The sequence below is a fragment of the Musca autumnalis genome, unplaced genomic scaffold (assembly GCF_047663935.1).
Source record: "Musca autumnalis isolate F117 unplaced genomic scaffold, ASM4766393v1 scaffold_5, whole genome shotgun sequence".
NCBI classification, from domain to species: Eukaryota; Metazoa; Arthropoda; class Insecta; order Diptera; family Muscidae; genus Musca; species Musca autumnalis.
In genome coordinates this window covers 72,315,836-72,341,414 of record NW_027412088.1, presented here as the reverse complement: position 1 = coordinate 72,341,414, position 25,579 = coordinate 72,315,836, and the positions used below count along the sequence as shown (strand labels likewise).

General features: G+C 35.7%; 1 protein-coding gene across 1 annotated transcript in view; it reads right to left on the bottom strand.

The window, feature by feature from the left end:
- Wnt5 (Wnt oncogene analog 5) overlaps positions 1-25,579 on the bottom strand; it is a 649,366-nt gene that overhangs the window by 602,382 nt on the left and 21,405 nt on the right. Inside the window, exon 2 of the mRNA XM_073990191.1 lies at positions 19,019-19,389. The gene's annotated coding sequence lies outside the window, so the exon portion shown is untranslated. The remainder of the gene's footprint in view (positions 1-19,018; positions 19,390-25,579) is intronic.

Genomic DNA, 25,579 nt, shown 5'->3' with positions numbered 1-25,579 from the left:
ATTTCCAGACCTGAGAATTAACAATAATATAAGTGTTAGTGAATATTGAACATGAAGGACCGTTCCTAGAATGTTCATATGTTCTAGGAAGTTGTTAACTGAGATCTTAGGTAAATTTTGAATTTTGAACGGTTCGATATCTATGGACCAGAATCGGAGAAAAAAGTATAAAAATCGAATATTTTCTAAAGTTTTTTGCTATTTTGACCTTTAAGAACAGTTCGTAGTGGGCTCTGATGTTCCACAAAGTTGTATACTGATATATTCGCTACAGTATTGTGGTTGAATGTTTTCTTGAATTTTGAATGGTTTAATTTCTATGGAGCAGAAACCGAAAAAAGAAAATAAAAATTGCATTTGTTTTGCTATCTTGACCTTTAAGAACCATTTCTACAGGGTTCGTATGTTCTAGAAAGTTGTTTATTGAGATCTAAGGTACATTTTTGTAGTTGGTTGTTTGATTCAATTTTGATCGGTTTGGTATCTGTAGCCCAAAATCTGAGAAAAAATTATAACGCAAACTTGACCTTAACGATTTTGACCTTGAAGATAAGGTTGAATGGATTTAATGTCTTCGCAATTATTATTCTTTAAGATGAGAGCTACAACTTTGCTTCCACGAGTAAACCAAAATTCTTAGCGGTTTAGAAGATATGAGCCTGACAAAATGGTCCTTTTTGACATCAAGGCCTCAGGTCTTTGGGGGCCCATAACAGCGAAATTCGAAGTAATAGGGAAAAACGCCGAGACACGTGTCTTTCGTCTTCTATCACGCTGCAGTGTCAGAATGTGGTTAATTATTTTCGTGTCGCACAGTGTTATATTATCATGGAACTTAACATCAATTGGACAATTGGACCAAAAAATAATTATAATAAAGCCTTTGCTTACACGTTTTCTCATAGTTTTCTTATAAAATTAATAATGGATTCCCAAAATTTATTAATGTTCCATGTACCATGTAAAAATTAATAAAAATTTGTTTGATAAATGTAGAAAAAACAAATTTGGCCCGGAGTCGGAGTCGACCTTTTTTTCACGACTCCGACTCCGCAACCCTGATTTCATAGTATTTTTTCCAAGTGGTTTGTGCGGAAGATTTTTTTATAATAAAACGGAGTGAATGTTATTTTAGGCATTAGTAGGCAAAAGTTCATTCATTCTCACTACAGGAAATCATTTTTGAGAAAAAATGTCAAAAAGTCATAACCATACTGTATAAAAATATACAAATTTGGAAGTCCTTCTAGAATTCACACAGAAAAAGAATATGTTTAGTGCAAGCATTTTTTGACATATTTATTTTATAAATTTTTTCATATTTGCCCACATTATGTTGTCTGGCTCAAATTATATGGTTGAATAAAAAACATATATGTTTATCCCACATATGTATGTAGTTACAATACCATAATTTGCTCGTCTAATATGTTTGCTTGGACTATATTCCATCTCTACTCATAGACAGTGTCCATACTCATATTTAAGTATACATTTAGTATATTTCTGCAAAACTTGATACCAATATTACAATTAGTTCTAACTAAACCAATATTCTTATTATTTTCCTTTCATTAACCACTCACTTTCTTCTTAATTGAAATATGTATTTGAAAAGTTTTCCTAACCATAATTTCCATAAGAAACATTTTTGAATGGTCTTGTTATTGATAGCTACGAATGTTCATTCTATGGCCATAATACCATAATCTAATGTTTATGGTCAACATGAAAAGCAATTAGTTGCAGTTTCCTTAAGCAATGACAGCAGGCAGTAGCAACAACAACTACTACTACCGGAAAAATATAAATTACACAGATAATTTGTACAAAATTTCCCCAAATATGCAAATTTCGGTATATTTGATTGCAGTAAATATTTCTGAACTAATATTCCGTCAGGCTACAATACACAGCCCAGAAATTTTCTGCATCGAGGGAATTTTTTCCTTTAATTGAAAATTTTATGTGACGACACAGTTAGGCAAGGCTAAAGATGCTACGAAGCAGAACCAAAGATTTGTTCTTGTTGCTGGCATGTAAACCGATTGGCAGGCAACAAGAAGGCAGAAAGGGGCACAAAGGAAAGAAAAGTATTGCCAGGATATGCCATACATATGACAAATATGAGCCAGTAGATCTTCTTCTGGATATTGCACACGTTTTACTTGACTGAATTTAGGTTATCTTCATAAACTAGGCTATGTCATCATCATGTTGGCTTGCATTAGCATACCAAAAGACATACTTGTTTGCCTTTACACTGCTATGACAAATTTTGGCCAACTTAGCTTATGCTTACATATGGATGTACATCCAAATATGTTTATCCTTGAAAGTAATTGAAGAAAAATATAAATATATGACATAAAATTAATGAGAATTAATTTCAGTATTTCAGGGCATCTTGTAAATTAGTTTAAATAAGTGTAAAGAAAGGATGTTATATGACATGAGAATTTGCTAATAACGAAACGTGTTATGGCCATTAAATAATTTGTTAATGTTTAGCATTGTAAATCATTGAACGTATTGTTACTGAAGTAGATTTAAATTAACTACGACGTTGTACCAAATAAAATTGGAGTTCATTTACAATTCTACAATGCTTTATTGGCTTGACTTCAATTATTCTTTACTAAGCACGCAGCTTAACTCTACTAAGCACACAGCTTTGCTATTAACTTAGATTACAGTTAACTTCACTGATGGTTTTAATTCGCAGTCTGAATTACAAATCAATCAACCACCTGTTACTCTCCCGAATTTATATTATCGCTGATTATTAGACTGATCTAGTCATTTCACAAAGCCGAATGAGTTTTGCTGGGATACCAAATTCAGACATGTCTTGGATTACCTTTGAACGTAGGGGGCTGCCGAATGCTGCTTTATAACAAAACAAGTAAAAAAGTATCAGTCGGCTTTGCCGACAGAGATATACCCTCAGCCTGAGTATATTGAAACAATTTTTTTTCACAAAAAACGCATGTATTTAGGGAGTTTTAAAAATTTTGGGCGTTTGAACTGACAAAAATGTTGATTAGGATTAAAGATCAAAAGTTTTGCGGAGGAGATACTAAAAAGAATGGATCCCCAGCCACTACATATGGTACCATAGGGGTTTTTTACAACTTCAGGGATGTTTGCTCAAGAGGTATGGACTTGCCCCTAAAACAACTTTTACCATCGCAATTGAGGTAGCGAATGCAAGTTGCTTCAACAAAAATCAAAGTGATTGGATAGCAGGTCTTAAAGTGAACATGTATCCGAAATTTTGTGTGGGAGGTACCGGATGGAGTGGACAAATATAGTCCATATTTGAACCTGATCTCTATCTGGTAGATATATTAGGATGTGTAAAGTATGGTCCAATTCGGCCACTGTCTTCAAGAGTTATCGTACGCATAATTTTTCCGAACATTTTTGAACTTTAGTGGGGGAGGTACCTGAAGGAGTGGACCGATATGGTTTATCTTCGAACTTAAACTATGTTTGGACAAAATATTACTAAGGCCAAACTTTGGACCGAATCGGCAGACCTGTTCGAGAGTTATTTTGCATCCAACCTCCTCACACGGTGTCATAGGGGTTTTTTGCAACTTTCAGGCTATTTTCTCAGGAAGTATGGACTTGCCCCTGATGAAACTTATACCGTCGTATGGAGGGCAGTGAATACAAGTTGCTAAAGCAAAAATCAAAGCGATTCGAGAGATGGTCCTAAACTGAACTTTTCCAAATTTTTGTGTGGGAGGAACCCGACGGAGTGGACCGATTGAGTCCATATTAAAACCTGATCTAAGTCTGGTACACGCTCCACGATGGGCAAAGTATGGACCAAATCGGTTACTCTCTTCAAGAGTTATCGACGGCACAAATTTTCCGAACATTTTCGAACTTTTGTGGGGGAGGTACCGGAAGGAGTGGACCAATATAGCTCATCTTCGAACTTAAACTAAAATATTACGAAAGCCAAAATTTGAACCGAATCGGTTCATCCGTTCGAGAGTTATCATGCGCTTCAGCCAGCCAGCCAGACAGACAGACAGACGGATGGACATTGCTCAATCGACTCCAAATTGCCTGAAACACATTTCGTCCAAACATACTTGGGGTCTAAAACCATTATTTCGATGAGGCACATTTTGCCCGTATGAAAGTGTATATACCCTCGTTAGCATAAATGCTGAGGGTATAAAAAGGTTGTAAATGTCGATCTGCATTTCTTGGTAAATATCTGATCAATGGTGGATTTTCCTCTTCTAAAGTCGAATTGGTATGGCCAAATTATTTTTGACCACAGGCTTTAGTCGTTCGCACAATATCCCTGATATTATCTTGTTGATAATAGAGAGAAGATTTATGCCCCTATGAGAGAGCATACAGTCTTATGTCCATTACTGTGAACAGGGGACAGGATGCTCAGGTTCCAATCATCGGATACCAGTTCTTTCGGCCAGATGGTGCAAACTAGTTGAGGTATACACCTTATCAGCGTGTAGCCTCCGATTTTGAACAGCTCGACTGGTTAGCCATAGGCTCCTGCTGCCTTATTTTTCTTTAGCCAATTTACTGCTGTAATGTAATCTTGACCGGGCGGTGTACATTCAATACCATATTCTGGGATTGGATCTTTGCTATTATTAGATACCAACAGCTTGAAAAAATGATCTTTCCATATCCGGAGCACACTATCTGTATCAGTTACCAAACTACATACTGGTGCCTACAGGAGGACGCGTCTGTACAAAAGCTTCGCTGTTTCACTCTTTGGTAGAATTTTCCGACTTCATTTTGGCTCCTGTACATCTCGCATTTTTCTCTTCGGTGCCAGCACGACACTCCTAGTCATACCATGGAATCCTTGATGGAGGTCTCTGTTATACAAGTATGGATATCGAGGCTGTTTGCATGGAGTGGAAAATACTTTGCCACTGTGCTAGTATGTTATCGGGATGAAAAGTGCTTTGATTAAGAAATTGAGCCAGTTGAGTGGAATATGCTGTGGTTATCTGTTGTGATTGCAGTTACCGATGTCCAACTTTCGTGTTGTGTCTGTTAGTACCTTATTTGCTATGTTTATTCTTTGGTCCGGTCCGAGTTGTGGTCCGTGTCTATGTTTGTTTTCGGAACGAACGTATATCCAACACGTTCGATTTATGTCTTCCATCTATTACAACATGATCAGTTTGATTTCTTATTTTCTGATCTGGAGACAGCAAGATGACTTTATGAATGTCGAGATGTTTTTATCTGGTACTGATACCATGTTTTGCCGCTGCGAAGTCTATCAGCATCATACCATTGTCAGATGTTTCTCTGTGGATACTGAATTCTTCGACTGTTGGACCAAAGATATTCTCCTTTCCAATTTTGGCATTAAAATCTCTTAGAATAATTTTAATGTCATGGGCAGGGCAAAACTAATATGTTTCTTCTAAGCGCTCGTAAAATATATCTTTGGTCTGTTCGTCCTTGTCTTCAGTGGGAGCATTAACGCAAATAAAGCTGATGTTTAAAAATGTAGCTTTTATCCCAATTGTATCAAGTCTTTCGTTCACTGGGATGAAGAAGGGTCCAAGACAAATCCTGGACTTTGAAATGTTAAAGCCGGTCAGGACCGTTGCCTGGTATCTTCATGCGTCACCCAATTTAAGCTAATATGATCACCTAAAAACTTGAAAATAATTGAAACTGGATTGTACTATTAAATGGAGATTATAACAAAAGAAGATATACATATGTCGATATTTTTGGTAGGAATGTTTATTTATCCCTGGGAACCCTAAATGCCAAATTATAGCTCATTCGGCCAGAAAATATACATAGCTTAAAACGTCAAAATACATGAAATCGGGTGGTGCCGTTATATGGGGGCTTTCCAAAGCGTGGTGCTATGTCCACATTTTTTAGTGGAGAAGTTTTTGGATTACTTCGAACCTTAAATGCCAAATTATCGCTAATTCGGTCCGAAAATATCGCTAAATACCGGATAAATACCGGAACCGAGGCTGTTTCGTTATATGGGGGCTATTCGAAAACATGGATCTATGTCCACAATTGTTGGTACATAAGTTTCTGACTACTAGGAACCTTAAATACCAACTTATAGATAATTCGATCAGAAAATGTAGCCAAAAACGTCAAGATATACCAAAGCGTGGACCGATATAGTTCATCTCGGACTTGATTTCAACGTCCAACCCCAATTTCATCGTCCTTCCTCAATTTTTCTTGAAGTTAGAGTGATTAACAGGGGCGGAAGGGCGAATATACATAGATCGACTCAGAATTTTACCCCGGTCAACAATATGTGTACTTTATATGGCCGCAAATAATTATTTCAATCGTTACTAACGGAAAAACAAACTAAATATACCCTCCATAATATAGCATGTATGGAGGGATTGTTCTATATAGCCGATACTCGCCGAGTTCGAGTTTTCTCTTACTGGTTATAACTCGACACTGGGTGGTCATTGATAAAGATTTTGAATGAGAAATTTGTCAGATATTGAGTTTGCCAGAGTTAAAAAACACACAATTCATTCATTGCCAAGAAAGTTATCTTAAAGATCCTCTACCTTATCACACAGTTCTGAATCACTTTTGTAATTATCCACTTAATGGCAAAATCAGGTCAAAAGACTATCTTAAGCAGGTGTATTTTCTATTTCAACAAACTAAAACCTATAAAAAAAACCTTTTTAGGAAAGACATTTTCACACCAATATAATAATTTATATCTTCACAGACACAAATGCACGTCGTCGTCGTCATTTGCCGAAGAACAAATTCCATTAAGGATTTCAAACAATTCCTCACCTCGTTTAACACGTTGTTGCATCATAGATGTGGAATTTCATCCATGACCTTTTACTTTGCTTTGAAGAAGATTATGAAAACCACTTATAATGATAATTGGCGCCGCAGGCAGTCGCAACGACTGCACAATACCGATTACCGAGCATTCTAGTTAAGAGGGTGATAACAAAGGTGGTGATGCTGCTGCTGTTTTTGTTGTTGGTGATGATGGTGGCAAAGCAATTATCTAATTTGATAATAGAATTACAATGGCTAAATGTATTGTTAGATACCTTAACGGGTAAGCAGGTGAAAATCTCAAAGGATTTTTAAAATCCTCTCAAAGTGAATGATGCCATGCATGTGATTTAAGTGGAGGATTGACACCTGTTTGACTGCCGACTGCAATTACTACCTGTGAAGTGAACGAAATTTAGTTAATATCACTGGGAAATTTGGGTTTGGCGATGGTGATGTCTTTAAGTTTAGGGCAATGGTGAAATGTTAAAGACAAATAATGTTTAATAAATAGGTAAAGAAGAATACAAAAGTAGCGTCGGTAAACTTTGAAGAATCGAATGAAATTAGTTTTAGGACTTCATTTAATAGACATCCCCCGAGAACGGACATTGATGAGTTATTCAGAATTACTTTTACTGACTTTTTAGTATTTTCTGGCATTATCTCGGGAAGTATGAACTTAATATAGGGCTTGAAAATTGTGCATTAGTCGAATAAATTTGTCCAATAAATTTGAACTTGGGCAAAAACCTTAAAAATATGTAACATCGTTATGCCCCGTTATGTTGGAGTTTTGCAAAAACGTGGATTGATATGGCTCATCTTTGAATTCAAAATAAATTTGAATGAAATAGTATAGTCCATAGTCTGACCCGATCTATTTCTGAAAGCAATATAGCAATGGGCAAAGTTGTGCAATCGGTTACTTCCATTGAGAGTTATCGTGTGCAACATTTTAGATACAAAATTTTAACTTTTGTGGGGAGTTGTCCGAAGTATTGGACCGATATGGCTTATTTTCTGATCGAAATGTGTTTGTACCATATCGGTTGATCTGTTCGATACTTATTGTGCGCTCCAGCCAGACGGATGGGCTGAGCTAAATCGACTCCAAGGCAACTGATTTCGCTGAAACATGCTTGCGGCGTAAAACCATTTGTTCTGATCAAAAGGTAATATGCATTCGTTAGGCAATGACAGAATATCTGCTCCCAAGTTACATTCCTAATACTTGGCACAGTCTTGGACCATTCCGCGTTAGTCACATTTAAAGTATAAGTATGCAAAATCAAAAAAAAAAAAAAAAAAAAAACAAGTAAGTTCGGCGTTAATTTCGACGCTGCCGAACTTGTTATACCCTCCACCACGAGTTATATTGAAGTAAAATGGAGCAATAAGTTTCCCTTCGTTTATGAAGAAGACAAATACCAATATTTCTGTAAGATAATGTAGCTAAAACCTAAAAAATACCAAAAATCAAGTCTTATGCTTCTATGGGGATAAAGGAAGACGTGGACCTATACCGAAAAAAAATATGAGGGAACATTTTATACCAGTAACGAAGACTAAATACCAAATTTCAACCATTTCGGAGGAATATTGAGGCCACAACCTTCAAAATACGGAAAATCGGGAGGTACCGTTCTATGGGGGCTTTATGAAGGCGTGGACCTATACCGACAACATTCTGGAGAAACGTTTTATACCCCTAACGAAGATTAAGTACCAAATTTCAGTCTATTCGGTGTGATAATGAAGCTTAAACCTTCAAAATACCGAAAATCTGGTGGTACCGTTCTATGGGGGCTATATCAAAACGTTGACCGATATAGCCCATTTGCAATACCAAACATCCTAGATGTATTAGAAACTTCTATAATAAATTACAAAGCTCTAAAAATTGCGAGCTGTATCTTGATTTCAACAGACGGGGGACGGACAGACTTTATAAGGTCTCCGATGAATATTTCGATGTATTACAAACGGAATGACAAATTTAATTATGTCCTCCATATTATAGTGGAGGGTATAACAATTGTTGACAGCGTTTGCCAATGTCAATATTTTCTATTGAATGAACACAAGTACCGACAACTCTCAGCCAATTACAAATGCTACTTATTTCGGTTGGATAATGTGGTAAAAATGTTCGAAATTATAACAACCGGGAGGTGCGGTTCGATAGGGGACTGTACTAAAAGGTGGACCTATATCAAAAATTATCTGCAGAAAGACTTTATACCCTCAATGGAGATTAAATACCAAATATTGCCCATTTCGGTTGGATAATGTGGCTAAAATCTACAAAATACCCAAAATCGAGATATTCTGTTCTATGGAGCCTATACCAAAACGTGGATATATTGGCATTTTCAATGCCAAAAATCCAACGGGTAATACAAACATCTGTAAAATTATATTTGTTTCTTAAAGGCTTCAATTCTATTTGCGATGTAGGCTTCCGCTCCGCCTTCGACTGCAATTATATTTCCGAGATAACAGAATTTCTCCACGAAATCGATCGGTTCTCCCCCAATAAGAAAGGGGGTTCGGTTTAAGCCTTTTGTGCTTATTGCTTTAGTTTTACTTATGTTCATCTTAAGTCCCGCACTAGCTGAGTCTGCTACTAAGTCATTGATCTTTTACTGCATATCGCAGTGTTTTGTGGATCTATCGAAAGCAGTAGAATAATCAACGAAGGCAAGATATATGTATATGTATGGGTTTGCCATTCTTTTGTTTGCTCTATTATGATTCGAAGTGTATTTATGTGGTCAACGCATGATTCATTTGCCCTCCTTCCTGCTTCCTGCTTACGAAGTTTAGATTCAATTGTTGCACTTATCCTATTTAAAAGGATTTGTGTCAGAATCTTTGATGGTATTGATAACAGTGATATTCCTCTGTAGTTCTTACACTGAGAAAGATCTCCTTGTTTGAGATTTTAATTATTATTCCTTCTAACCAAATTAACAACTTTCTAACTAAATTATAATGCTCTATATTAAATGTTGCAAGCTGTATCTTAATTTCAAGAAGGACGTACAGGATCGAGAATATATGGGGAATGTTGCCAAATCTTTCATATTCCATTTCGCGCTATATCAACCATTTTTGGTACATAGGTTAAGAAAATTTTTCCGAAATTCGTTTGTTGTTGTTGCGGACAAAAGTTATCGCGGTTTTACTTCTGCTTAAAAGAAAAAAATATTGAAAAACGCTAAAAAAATGTTATGAGCACAATTGTCACTAAAAATATATCACGAAGGGACGTCAGTGAGTAGATGGCATCATTTTTGCAAAATGTTACTCAGTATTGGCGGAATTTATTTGGTACATAGGTTACATAGGTTAAGAAAATTTTCCCGAAATCCGGTTGTTGTTGTTGCGGACAAAAGTTATCGCGGTTTTACTTCTGCTTAAAAGAAAAAAATATTGAAAAACGCTAAAAAAATGTTATGAGCACAATTGTCACTAAAAATATATGACGAAGGGACGTCAGTGAGTAGATGGCATCATTTTTGCAAAATGTTACTCAGTATTGGCGGAATTTATAAAAAAAATGACAAAACTTTAAATGTAATCCGTCAAAAATTACAAAAAAAAAAACAGTTTTAAATCTAAACTTCACGGCGAGTGAAATGAGACCAAAATAAGTAAGAAAGTATCAGTCAGCTGTGCTGACAGAGATATACCCTCAGCCACTGACCAAAAAAAGCTAAGCATAATAATTATGCCGTATATAAAATATATTTATTTTGTAATAATATGGGGCTATACCAAATCATTACTAAAATAACCAAACTTCTTCATAAAAGACTTGAAATATTAAATTACGTTAAACTAAGTTTGGAAGAAAGTTTTGAAAAAGTTTTAGAGTTATCTTGCACACTAGCCCTTTTTTCCGGAGTAAGTCAATACTTCCTGAGAAAATGCCCCAAAAGCCCTGCCGGCACATACTGCTTTTGGGGCAGGAAGTATTGACTTACTCCGGAAAAAATGTTACTGTTGTAAATGAGGCCGCTAGAACAGCCTACTGAAAAAAATAATCAAAACGAGGCACTATAGGCCCAATGGCAAGTTTCTGAGGCAAGAAGTCTATTTTTCAAGTCATATATTTGAATAAAGTAGTAACGGAATTACATTTTTGACACTTTGGACCATTTAATAAGAAAAACATTTCAACCTGACAAGGCTTCACGATCACATACAGGGCTGTCAAAGATATTACATCTAACATTGTAAAATTTTATAATAAACAACTAAAAGAAGAACAAACTTGTTTCGCTCGACAATTAAACACCGTTAACATAATTATCGCTTTTTTAAAATGGAAAATACGTTGAAAGGTATGCTTAGTAAGATTGTCATTAAGAATTAAAAAAAGTTAGACACGATAAAGTATTGTTGGCGTAGATATGTGATGAGCTTTTTGTGTAGTTTTTATCATAGTTTATATGTTCTTTGGAGTAGAACTCTCGGTATCGCGACGTATCCGTGAAACCATATACTAATATGTGGTAGAAGGTAATAGTGAGTACTACATGTGTAGAAAAATTTATCCGCGTATATTCGAGTAAACTTATAGAAACATATTAATAGATAGTGTGACACATAAAAATTTGGATATTTTTAAGTAATGGGCTGGGCTGGCCAAATTTTATAGTTATCTTAATCGAGTTATACCAAGCATTGATCTCTTAATTTAGTAACTGGGACTTCAAACACCTACTTCGTTTAAAAATGTTAACCTGTAATTATGAAGTATTTAAAAATCGGACGCGATCGCGGTATTCTACTTCCAAATCACCAAATAATGATGGAGGTCACAATTACTATTGTATTATAAACCAATACGTCTAATTGTCTCTGAGATTTCGCGTTTGAGTAAAACCCGTTGTGGGGTAGGTTCCACGCCCCCTCCAATTTTCGGTATAAAAACTACCTTACGATCTATTCTAAGACCTAAAGAATCTATAGTAAAAGTTTTATAAAATTCGGTCCAGCCATTTCAGAGGATTTATAATCAGAACCAACATTTCCGGACGTAATTCTAAATTGAACAGGATTTACCATATCAAATGTTAAAGCGATCGGCTGTAAATTGTGACCTTAGTGCGGCTTAAATATAAAATCGGAAAAAATCGGTTGAAACATATATAAGAAAGCTATGTCTGAACCGATTACTTCCAAATTTTGCAGATGTATTGTTATGCTGATTGTAAACATCGGGACGAAATTTGAAAGGTCCAGCAGCTTGTTGCCTCAAAAACCTGTCATTAGGCCCACAGTGCGAGGCGAGCTCTTAAACTTCACTTCACTTATCCGAATTTTGTGTGCCATTTTAGTTGTTGCCGTCAGTGTTTCTTAAGGTAAGGTCACATTAGGCAAATATTTGCTCCAGCGACCGGCATTGTGCGCTTACTGAGATCAAGTGAGTGTTAATAATACATTGAATTTATGCTCACTTGCTCTCAGTAAGCGCACACTGCCGGTCGCTGGATCAAATATTTGCCTAATGTAACTCTACCTTTAGAGCTTTTAAGAAAAAAATTGTACCGTCGTAAAGGGAACCGCAAGGACAACATACAGAAACAAATTTCAAAACGATCCGAGAGGGGCTCTTAAACTTCACTTTATCCGAATTTTGTGGGGGGAGGGGGAGGAAGGAGTGGACCAACATCGTACTTAAACTAAGTTTGGACAAAATATTACGATACCCAAAATTTGGTTCGAATCGGTTGATCCGTTCGGGAGTTATCGTGGCACCAGCCAGTCAGACAGACGGACGGACGGACATGTCTAAATCGAACTTTTGCCTACTAATGCCTAAAATAACATTCATTCCATTTTATTACAAAAAAAGTTTCCGAACAAACCACTTTGAATTTTTTTTTAAATATACTATGAAATGAAAAACAAGTAAAAATGTATCAGTCGGCTTTGCCGACAGAGATATACCCTCAGCCTGTGTATATTGAAACAATTTCTTTTCCAAAAAACGCATGTATTTAGGGAGTTTTAAAAATTTTGTGCGTTTGAACTGACAAAAATGTTGATTAGGATTTAATATCAAAAGTTTTGCGGAGGAGATACTAAAAAGAATGGATCTCCATCCACTACATATGGTACCATAGCGGTTTTTTAGACCTTCAGGGATGTTTGCTCAAGAAATATGAACTTGCCCCTGAAACAACTTTTACCATCGCAATTGAGGCAGCAATGCAAGTTGCTTCAACAAAAATCAAAGTGATTCGAAAGCAGGTCTTAAAGTGAACATGTATCCGAAATTTTGAGTGGGAGGTACCGGGTGGAGTGGACAAATATAGTCCATATTTGAACCTGATCTATATCTGGTAGATATATTAGGATGTGTAAAGTATGGACCAATTCGGCCACTCTCTTCAAGGGTTATCGTACGCACAATTTTTCCGAACATTTTTGAACTTTTGTGGGGGAGGTACCTGAAGGAGTGGACCGATATGCCTTATCTTCGAACTTAAACTATGTTTGGACAAAATATTACTAAGGCCAAACTTTGGACCGAATCGGCAGACCTGTTCGAGAGTTATTTTGCCCTCCAACCTCCTCACACGGTGTCATAGGGTTTTTTTGCAACTTTCAGGCTATTTTCTCAGGAAGTATGGACTTGCCCCTGATGAAACTTATACCGTCGTATGGAGGGCAGTGAATACAAGTTGCTAAAGCAAAAATCAAAGCGATTCGAGAGATGTTCCTAAACTGAACTTTTCCAAAATTTTGTGTGGGAGGTACCCGACGGAGTGGACCGATTGAGTCCATATTAAAACCTGATCTAAGTCTGTTACACGCTCCACGATGGGCAAAGTATGGACCAAATCGGTTACACCCTTCAAGAGTTATCGTGCGTACAAATTTTCCGAACATTTTCGAACTTTTGTGGGGGAGGTACCGGAAGGAGTGGACCGATATAGCTCATCTTCGAACTTAAACTAAGTTTGGACAAAATATTACGAAAGCCAAAATTTGAACCGAATCGGTTCATCCCTTCGAGAGTTATCGTGCGCTCCAGCCAGCCAGACAGACAGACAGACGGACGGACATTGCTCAATCGACTCCAAATTGTCTGAAACACATTTCGTCCAAACATACTTGGGGTCTAAAACCATTATTTCGATGAGGCACATTTTGCCCGTATGAAAGTGTATATGGCGAAAAACAAAAATTTTTTACAATCGATGAATCCGAGTTTCACCCTTTCAGAATTCGCGAACTGTTAACATATTCTATATAGTATGATATACATTCTTTAAACTGAAGTGTTTTAGGAGGAATCCCATAAGGTCGACCATTAAAATTAATTTACGTGGAAGCTGTGTTGGCATCAATGTAGAAAAATAGGTAAAAATGGGTTGAAGCCAACAAGTTTTTTTATGCTCCCTTCCGATTTTAGGCTTAACCTTACATTTTATAGACATATGCCCAAAGAAAGACTCAAAGAATACTTCATGGGCAATATGATACTAGTGTATTTCGATATATCCACTGCATCCACCTAAAATTGATGCTGACATTTTGAAGTCGGAATTTCGGGGTTTTTTGAATTGTTTTAATAATTCGGACGCGCAACAAGATAATATTCAAAACTCATAATTGGATTATAAAACTCGTGATTTTACGTCGTTTAATGCATATCTCATGAGTGTGCTCCTTACAGCATCCTAGTAATTGGAGTCTAAAGGCCAATATTTGATGCGTGATTTATTTTAAAAAACCTATTTTTTGCGTTTAAAATTTACAAGTGCCATTCAATTTCCCTTGTACCCCGCGTGAATTTAGTTTTTTTTACGCGACGGATCTAATGAGACCTTCCGCGATCGAATCTATCCACTAAAACCGCGGATATAGATACCCTGAAAATAGGAAAAGCAGCAAAAAATTATTTCGACAAATCCGCGTACTAAACCGCGATTTTCTTCAAATTTTTTTACGTAAATGGAATCCTTTATACGCGATTATAATATTTGCGAAAACGCGTGTCATAAATTACAGAGATTCGCGTGTAATATGGGTTTTTCACCAAAAATAGAATGTGGAGGCACATCCGCGGTTCTTGAAGAATCTAATTAAAATTGGTATATTTGGACGTATTTTTGATAGGCGCTGACGAAACCGGATGCGCATCAAAATCGTATGCACATTGCGCGACTTTTACCATCTTTAAGGTTTTTTGCAGTGTATGATACAACTGGTGGCACACAATGGCCCCTGAGTGAAACATCGAAATATGCATAAATTTTGACAGAGATTGATTCGCTGTATCCAAAAACGGATGCGCATCAACCGACTTTAACTAATTCGCGAATAACAGGCTTTTTAATTATAATATTAATTGAATGATTGTAATTTCAATATTACTCTTAATTTCCTACCCTTATAAGTAATCAGTTAAACTCTCGCGATGGTAAACCATATGTTTTGATGAAGTTTTAACTGTATACATTCATTATTCTATGGGATTTTAGCAAAATAGTTGGAGAACTCCCAAATATTTTTTTCTAATTTTTAGAATCAAACCAAAAAAATATTTGCAACAATATTTTCCAACAATAAGTTTTTCTCTTTTGTTGTTGCTATAATATGCAATTTATGTACCCAATCTCTATAAATTTGGTATCATATTTTTCTACGTTGTCTAGATTCCGCATATATTCTTTAATTTATTTTTTGAGGGTTTGTACGGATTCTGGGACAGGATAATTTGGATTTACTTCAAAATTTTTTTATTATATGTTGATTTTCCGCGAAAATAATAATAAATTTAATAACTATTTAAACATCTACGAATAGATATGGAATGCTGTTAACGATTTATGCATACATTTTCTCATAACAACAAAAAATATATTTTTAAATATTTTTTCTTTATATGAGAATAAAAACCGCTATAACTTTTGCGCGCATTGGCCAATTTCGTGAACGCGAGCAGATTTGAAACCGGATTTTTTTCCTTTACCTCTGTACCAAAAATCGTAGATGTGCTCGTAAAAAATTTTTTTAATTTTTTTCAAATGGAATTGTAAAGGAATTTTGTTATTCGCCATATACACTTTCATACGGGCAAAATGTGCCTCATCGAAATAATGGTTTTAGACCCCAAGTATGTTTGGACGAAATGTGTTTCAGACAATTTGGAGTCGATTGAGCAATGTCCGTCCGTCTGTCTGGCTGGCTGGAGCGCACGATAACTCTCGAAGGGATGAACCGATTCGGTTAAAATTTTGGCTTTCGTAATATTTTGTCCAAACTTAGTTTAAGTTCGAAGATGGGCTATATCGGTCCACTCCTTCCGGTACCTCCCCCACAAAAGTTCGAAAATGTTCGGAAAATTTGTACGCACGATAACTCTTGAAGGGTGTAACCGATTTGGTCCATACTTTGCCCATCGTGGAGCGTGTACCAGACTTAGATCAGGTTTTAATATGGACTCAATCGGTCCACTCCGTCGGGTACCTCCCACACAAAATTTTGGAAAAGTTCAGTTTAGGAACATCTCTCGAATCGCTTTGATTTTTGCTTTAGCAACTTGTATTCACTGCCCTCCATACGACGGTATAAGTTGTTGAAGCAACTAGCATTGCTGCCTCAATTGCGATGGTAAAAGTTGTTTCAGGGGAAAGTTCATACTTCTTGAGCAAACATCCCTGAAGTTCTAAAAAACCCCTATGGTACCATATGTAGTGGCTGGAGATCCATTCTTTTTAGTATCTCCTCCGCAAAACTTTTGATATTAAATCCTAATCAACATTTTTGTCAGTTCAAACGCCCAAAATTTTTAAAACTCCCTAAATACATGCGTTTTTTGGAAAAAATTGTTTCAATATACACAGGCTGAGGGTATATCTCTGTCGGCAAAGCCGACTGATACTTTTTTACTTGTTTTATTATAAAAGGGTAATCCTTGGCTTCAACTATGTTTGGTTTTCAAAAATATTGGCCATATATTAGGGTGATGATTTTTTTATCAAATTTTAATGATTTTTTAAGATTCGGGCATTGCTGATTGTAGATGCATTTTTCCCAATGGGTCTTCAAGCATTTTAGAGCTTTTGGATAGTCAGAGCTTCAGCTAATTCTTCAAAATCTTCAGCGCGCGCAATTAGCTACTGAACCCATGATTAGTCCATGACTAAGTATGAACGGGGTTTACGTAAACTGTTCCTGGTTTCATATATCAGAATAAACGCAAGAAGAACTAAAAAGTTCCATCGTGCAGTTCCGATCAGTCCAGTGTCGGAGGAGAAACTTCATGTCGCCTTTCGGTTCCCAATTTTACTCATTTGCGCCTGAACCAACTTTAAATGGTAAGTGCTTACAGCTGGAAAGTTTTTGCGGATTCTGAAACTACAGTCAGTGCATTGTCCCAATTTGAACTTCTATATCTCAAAAACGACAAAACCTACGAAAATATCAAAGAGGTCTATATTGCAGAGAATTTTCACTGTTTTTATCTTTAGTCGCATTTCGATAGAACTTGCCGTTTCCAAGCAAACTCCTGAAAACCTAAAAAACTATACAAATTTGAACTTCGACCGCTGTTTAATTAAAAAAATCATTCCAGCATTTTTTATTGTTTTTGGAATTTTCTCATCAATTAACATTGCTGTTTCAGAATCCGCAAAAACTTTCTAGGTGTAAGAGGTTTTTATTTAAAGTTAGTTAAGGTGCAGCCAGCATGACATTGTTTTATAAGAACGGTAAAACCTATGAAAATATCATAAAGTTCAATCTTGTAGAGAATTTTCACTCCTACAACATTTTCTTTAGTCCCATTACCATAGGACTACCAGTTTCGTAAGAACCTAAAAAACCCTAAAATGTGAACTATGCCCGAGATTTATTTAAAAAGACCTCCGGCGATTTTTTTTATGTTTTGATTTGTCTCATCTATGAACATTGTAGTTTCAGAATTCGCAAAAACTTTACAGATATAAGCACCTTTCATTTGAAATTATTTCAGGCGCATCGTGTTTTCCAATACGTTAATGTTGTAATAAGTAGTGAGAGAACTAAAAAGTTTACAATTTATCCGCGAACAGGACTCAACCTCTTCTTAAGCCTGAATGTTTTCACTTTTAAGAGGAAGGTACCGGAGGAATTATGCTGATAATTCCATTTTTGAATTTAATGCAAGTTTGGAGGAATAATTGACAAATCGGTGACTCCCTTTAAAAGCATTTTAGTTGCCGGCCGTAGAATTGCTACAGCTTTAGGGTAATTATCTAAGGTCCATTTCGTAAGGAGACGTGGACGTGACACAAAAAACCTTATATCGTTGTAACTACTAACACAAGATATACTTTCGGTAAAAAATTGCAAACGATTCTCGAACGGTCCTCATCGTGCGCTCCATTCATCCAATACAGACAGACGGACGGACATGGCTACATCGACTCCAAATTTTTTGAACCGGATTTCGTCGTATCAAAGTGTATGTACCATCATTAGCCTAAAGGCTGTGGGTACAGAAAATACGGTGTCGTCTGGACTTTAAACAACTACAAGATCTGCATTTTAAGTATAACATCTGCGACACAAAGTTCAAAATAAGCTATTAAAGCTAAATGGGTTAGTCGCATTGGCAGCAGAGGCAGGACTTGAGATAACCATAGGAAAATTGCAAGCGATACGGATCCAACTACAACGCTGACAAAGCTTTCAGATTTTAACTTTTTTTACATGCGTTGATTAATGCCCGCCCAGCATTCGGGTATTTTATCAAATTTGTTAGTCCAACAAAATTTACTCTTATGAAGAACGAAGACAGACTGGCATTTGTGTTGTAACACCAAGAAAACGGAAGGTTATTGTCCTCTAGACATCAAAATCTACTTATGGACTTTTCTGATATGTATATGGTTACCACCACGTACCCTCTAAATATCGTTATTTTAATTCTGTATTCTTATATAAATGCCATGTTATCATGCTTTAATAAAAATATTTTTATATTGTAACCATTGAAAAGTGTAACTTTCCCAAAATTCCCGCTTAACCCTAAATGATATTTATAGCAAATTTTCCCCACCACAAATCACTTCCGTCAAAAGCAAAGGAATGATAAAACCGCAATTATTTGAATACTTCGTTCAAATTATATTTTCCAACAACAATAATAACAATAAATCGTAATTATACGCCAGACTTAACTTACCAGTATTATATTTAATTAACATATGGCCTTTTATAACTTTCGAATGGATAAATGTTTTCAGCGCCCTCAAAAAATATTTTGCTGTTGTTGTTTCACATACTCTGCCAGCAATCTATTTGGTAGATTCTCAGACACACACACGTACTCGCACACTTAACACAAAGGTGGTGTAGGTGCAAAACGACAGACAGACAACGAAAATCTGTCGGAGCACGGGCGACGCCACAACTGTTGTACGAGTATTAAAAAAATGCCGTAACTGAATATCCTTTTTATGATCATAAATCACTTCACAATATGCTGCTCGGCAAATTTATTTTTCCAATGAATAAAGCACTTGCTTTTCGATTTTGGGGGCTTTAAAGAGGCAACTGAAAGAAAACAAAAAACGGAAAAAGGGAAACGAAAAATCAAACATATTTTTCTTTTAACAAAAATTACACATTCTGAAATAACAATCAAATAAAACGTAATGAAATGTTGAAAATTTATATCGTTTTTCTTTTTTTGTTTCCTTTCAGTGAAATGGATCTCTCCACTCATATTGTTTGAGTGAATAATATTCAGTTATAGTGAAACGAGCACCAGGAATTTAATTATGGTGGTCAGATGGTTGATGACGGTTTTGGTTAAGGCAATGGTGTACTACTTCGGAACATGGTGTTGTCGGGTTTTGATTGCTACTCTGTTGACGTTTGCGTGTTTTTATATAATTTGTTGTTAGGTGATGTGTTGCTGCTGCTGCCTGCCTGCCTTTTATCCTAGACTTCTCCTGTCGCCTTTGATCCTTGTTAAATGAATGCTCAGGTTTTTGATTTTATGCAGTAGAAATGTGGTAAATTTGAATGGGATTTGAATACCGACATTTAGCCATATTATGTGGTGTTTAGTGATTTTATAGCTACATTTTTAACATTCCTTCTTCATTTGGAGAGGAAATGAATTTTATTGTATCCATTTTATTATACAATTAAACATGCGACCACAGGAAAGCTGGTATTGGGGACATTCGTAGGCTACACTATGCTGAACATAGGAATTCTATTTATATAACGTAAAGCAGAAGTTATAAAAGTTTTATGAGAAGACACACACATGATTTCAAAAATCATGTGTGTGTGTGTTTTATCAACTTCAACACAAATTAGAAAGAATCATTTGATGTAGCTCAGGACCAATGAGTCGTAAAATTTTACTACAGTTGGAAGAAATAAGACCTAACAAAATTGCAATCGGTCATAGGAAGATGACATCTACTAGTTATTATTTATTTACATATTGCTGGAAATCAAATATTGGAGTCTAAGGTGGAATCCGCAATTATAACGCTAAAATATAAAAATCTACAGGACCTCATTAAATCTCTTCTGAAGTTTTGAGACTAATAGATGGCCCAAATACACCAGCAATTGCTAATCATGTAGATATTACTGGCCAACACCCACATGACTGGTTATTGTCGGTATTAGAAGATGAATGCAAAAAATGCAGTAGATACAGAAGGACACATTAGCCTTATGTGCCACATCCTATTTTTTTTTTTTTTTGAGAAAGTATACCCTTTATGTGAAAATGGTATATTTGGCCACAGTATATTCCACTCCACCAGCCCAATTGTTTAATAAAAACTCCCCTAGCTCTGATAACATATCAGCACAATGGCAAAGTATTGCCCACTCCATGCAAACATCTGCAAAATCCATTCTTGGATACCAGAGGCCTCCACGAAATAATCCATGGTATGACCAGGAGTGCCGCGCTGCTACCGAAGAGAAGATTGCGGCATGTAGGGCTACTCTACAATCAGTGGTAACTCGTAGGGTACGAGAGAAGTATCGGGAAAAAAGTAGAGAAAAAACTGCACTTTCCGCAGGAAAAAGAGAGACGGAAAAGTGGTGTTAAACAAGTAAGAACGACTATAAGTTTGGCTGGGCCGAACTTGTAATACCCTCCACCACGAGTGGTATTTATGTACAATGGAGCAATTAGTTTCCTTTCGTTTATGAAGAAGACTTAATACAGAATTTCAGCAATTTGCGTGAAACAATGTCGCTAACCTTCAAAATACCGAAATTCGGGAGATACCGTTCTATGGGGGCTTTATCAAAACGTCGCTATATACCGACAAATTTCTGGCGTAAAGTTTTTAGACTCAAAGAAGACTAAATACTAAATTTCCTATATTTCAGTAAGATAAGATAAGATAAGATAAGACAAAATACCGCAAATCAAGAGGTACGCTTCTATGAGGGATATAGGAAGACGTGGACCTATACTGATAATTCTTTTCTGGAACATTTTATAACCCCATGAAAGACCAAATAAAAAAATGTCAGTCATTTCGGTGGGATATTGGCGTCACATCTTTCACAATTACAACAATCGGGAGGTACCGTTATGTGGGGGCCATATCGAAAAGTGCACCAATACCGACGAAATTCAGTCGGAAAGGGTTTTATTTCCAACGTAGACTAAATACCAAATCTCAGCCATTTCGGTGGGTTGTTGTGGCCACAACCTTCAAAATACCGAAAATCGGGAGGTTCCGTTCTATGGGGGCTCTATGAAAACCAGGACCTATACCGAGAAATTTAGAGGGGAAAGTTGAATACCCCCAACGAAGACTAAATACCAGATTTCAGCCATTTCAATGGATTGCTGTGGCCATAACCATCAAAATACCGAAAATCGGAAGGAACCGTTCTATGGGGCCTATACGATGGCGTTGACCTATACCAACAAAATTCTGGGGGAAAGTTTCGTACACTCAACGAAGACTAACGACTTCGGATGAATATTGAGGCCATAACCTTCAAAATACCGATAATCGAGAGGTACCGTTCTGTGGTGGCTATACGAAGGCGTGGACCTATACAGACAAATTTCTGGGGGAAAGTTTCGTACACCCAACGAAGACTAAATACTAAGTGTAAGCCATTTCGAAGGAATATTAAGGCCACAACCTTCAAAATACCGGAGATCGGGAGGTACCGTTCTATGGGGAGACCGGACCTATACCAATAAAATTCTGGGGGAAAGTTGTACACCCCCAACGACTAAGTACTAAATTGCACCCATTTCGGTATGATAATGAGCTAAAACCTTCAAAATACCGAAAATCGAGTGGTACAGTTCCATGGGGGCTATATCAGAACGTGGACCGATATAGGCCATTTGCAATACCAAACATCCTAGGAGTAATAGAAAAGTATACAATAGGGTTATGACTTTTTGAAATTTTTCCTCAAAAATGATTTCCTGTATCAGGGATGAATGAACTTTTGCCTATTAATAACTATGCTATCGTTTATTCCATTGAGATATAAAAAAAGTTCACGCACAAATCGATTTTAAAAAAATATTTTTTTGAAAAAATATATGAAATGAAAAATTTTTTTTTTTTAAAAAAAATTATTTTTTTTTTGCGCGAATGAATAAATATAAGCCTACTAATAACTACATTAACGTTTATTTCATTCATATATTAAAAAGTCGCGAAAAAAGTCACTTTGAAAAAAATTTTAAATTTTTTGTTTTTTTGTTAAAAAATTATATTTTTGAATAAAAGCGTTTACGACATTTTTACGATTCTCAGAATTGAAGAAAAATAGTGAGAAATAAATTTTATGTCATTTTAATTATCTCATGTGGCTCTAAAGTTTATTTTCAATTATATATCTGTATTCAGTGACTTCAAAAAATTGTCAATAATTTTGATAAATTGAAATTTTAAAATCATTTTGTGCGTGAGGTTTTTTCACCGAGTCACCTTATAATTAAGATTTTATGTAATCTTATGGCAAAACTCATCACGCTATGATACAGGGATATGAGGTTGTACAAAAGTCATAACCCTAGTATACAAGCTCTAAAGCTATCTTAAAAATTGCGAGCTGTATCTTAATTTCAACAGACAGACGGACGGACGGACGGACAGACGGATATTGTAATATCGACTTACAATTTTACCCTGATCAAGAATATACATATACTTTATAGGGGCTCCGATGAATGATACATTTAATTATACCCGCCATATTAGGGTGCAGGGTATAAAAATTGAGCTGTACAGAAGTTAGAATGAAGTCCGATAATTCTAACAAATAGTAAAACATCAAAATGATTGTATTGGTACATACACATCCTCCTGTAGCATGGAAATCTGATAACAGATACAGATAGTGTTCTCCGATTATGGAAAGAACATTTTTTCAAATTGTTGATATCCAATACGAGCGAAGACGATGAGGATACCATAGATCCATTTCCAGAAGATGATATTGAGTGTATATCGACCAGCCAAGATGAGGACATACAGCTGTAAATAGGTTGAAGAATAATAAGGCCGCAGGAACCGATGGCTTACTAGTCGATCTGTTTATGACTGAAGGCGACACGCTGATTAGGTTTATATATCAGCTAGTTAGCATCATCTGGCAGGAATAACGCGTGAGAATCCTATGTCCCGTCTACAAGAAAGGAGATAAGATTGTGTACTCCAATTACAGGATTTAGGTATTAGTCTACTGCCAATTGCATATAAGATAGTATGTGGGATATTGTGTAAACGACTAAAGACCAACGACTTTAGACCTGGCAAATCCGTCATTGACCAGATATTTACCTTGAGACAAATCTTGGAAAATACCCAAGAAATGCAGATCGACGTTTACCATATTTTTGTCAATGATAAAGCAGCCTTCGACATTCCTACACACATGCTACTTAGTAATGCCAACGACATTGATATCAATAACAGATCGGTAAATGAAATAACTGATACCTTTGAAAAATTCGAAAGAGAATCTAGCAGTTTACGAATAAAGCTACATCTTGTCAAACAAAACTAAAGCTCTACAAAACACTGATACTACCCGTGCTAATATTTGGTTCCGAAGCAAGGGTATTTGCGCAAGCAGATAAGGCGGTGTTTGGTGTGTTCGAGAGGAAAATCCTTCGAAAGATCTATGGCCCAATCCGAATGCCATGAAAACGTGGAATCGAAGGTGTTGTGAGTTTAAAAACTAACGGAAATAAAATGGTACGAAATGCCATTCCGACTATCGGAAGAAGATTGCCTAAGGACAAACACAACCATAAGCTGTTTAAAAATATTCAAATATCAACAACTAGTCGGAAACAGATTTGGTCTTAAATACATACCATGATCCAAAAAGTTGGTAAAAATGCGACTCGGCCCCTTCATTTAATGTCAGACTATTTCGCCTTGATTATGTTGATTGGAAATCTTATTTATTTGATTTTTTTCTTTCACCGCGCAACATAAAACACAAAAAATGCTGTTCGTATCTCATTATTTATGTTTCTCCATAATTTACGTACATACATACATATGTACATTTGTATATTAATTTGTTTGAAAAAAAAGGAAAATTTTGTAATGAGTAAGGTAACTATGTTTTTTGTTCGATTTCAAATTTTATTATTGGGGTGTTTTCAGTGAAATTGGACACATTTGATAAAAGTGGTTTTTGATTTCCTTTTTTTGGTGCATTGATGCTGCTCCTCAGCTACACATTTCAGTATATTTTCAGATTTTTTTCTATCGGTTGTTTTCTTATCAGCTATCTAATACAAATTTTGCACAGTGAGCTTGGATGCAATTTTCGTGATTTAATATTTAATATCAATTTTTATCATTGATTGTACTCTTCGATTTTCTTGATATGTTTTAGAATAAAACTACGGTCAATTACAACAATTTTAAGACTCACTTGGTAGTGGAATTCGAATAATTAATATTTTCTCTCAATTTTTTCATTTATGTATACCTTTATTTTAGCTAAAATAAACAATATAAAAATGCATTTGTTTTGCTTTTGAATTAGGAATTTATCTTCAACATCTTAAAAAATTCTTAATTTTTTCGATTTTGAAGATAGTTTAGAAATTCTTGTGGGTATTACTGAATGAAGTGATTGTGTGACTGTGATAGGTTTAGCCATTTCATATCTCAAATTGAAATCCTATTTCGTATTAAAATAATAATCTTCTTCTGAGAAAAAATCACTTTCATATTTAGTAGATTATTCGTCTCGGATTCCCCTTCATATAATTCCCATATAATTATTTTTTGGTAAAATTACAAATATTTCACACTGGTGAAAAGGACAAATTTTAAAAAATTAAAAAAAAATATTGATCTTTGTTTAATACAAAAAAATCAAGAAAATCGAAGAGGTTCCTACCACAATAATATGTTGCTCACTATTTTTCTTAAATTGTAAAAATTATAAAAGAAAACCGTCAACGTTGTTTTAAGAGATTCATTTAATTCTGAATAAAATCAAAAAATGTTCATCGATTTCAATGATCAATGTCACATTTTGTTCATAGGTTATGAGGCTTTTCATGATAGTTCTAAGACTTTACATATTTTTTTTTTGGTTTAAGTTCGAAGATGGACCGTATCGGTCGACTCCTTCGGTTACCTCCCCCACAAAAGTTCAAAATTTTCTTGAACAAGTAAAAAATTATCAGTCGGCTTTGCCGACAGAGATATACCCTCAGCCTGTGTGTAATACTGGTTGTACCGGCTAC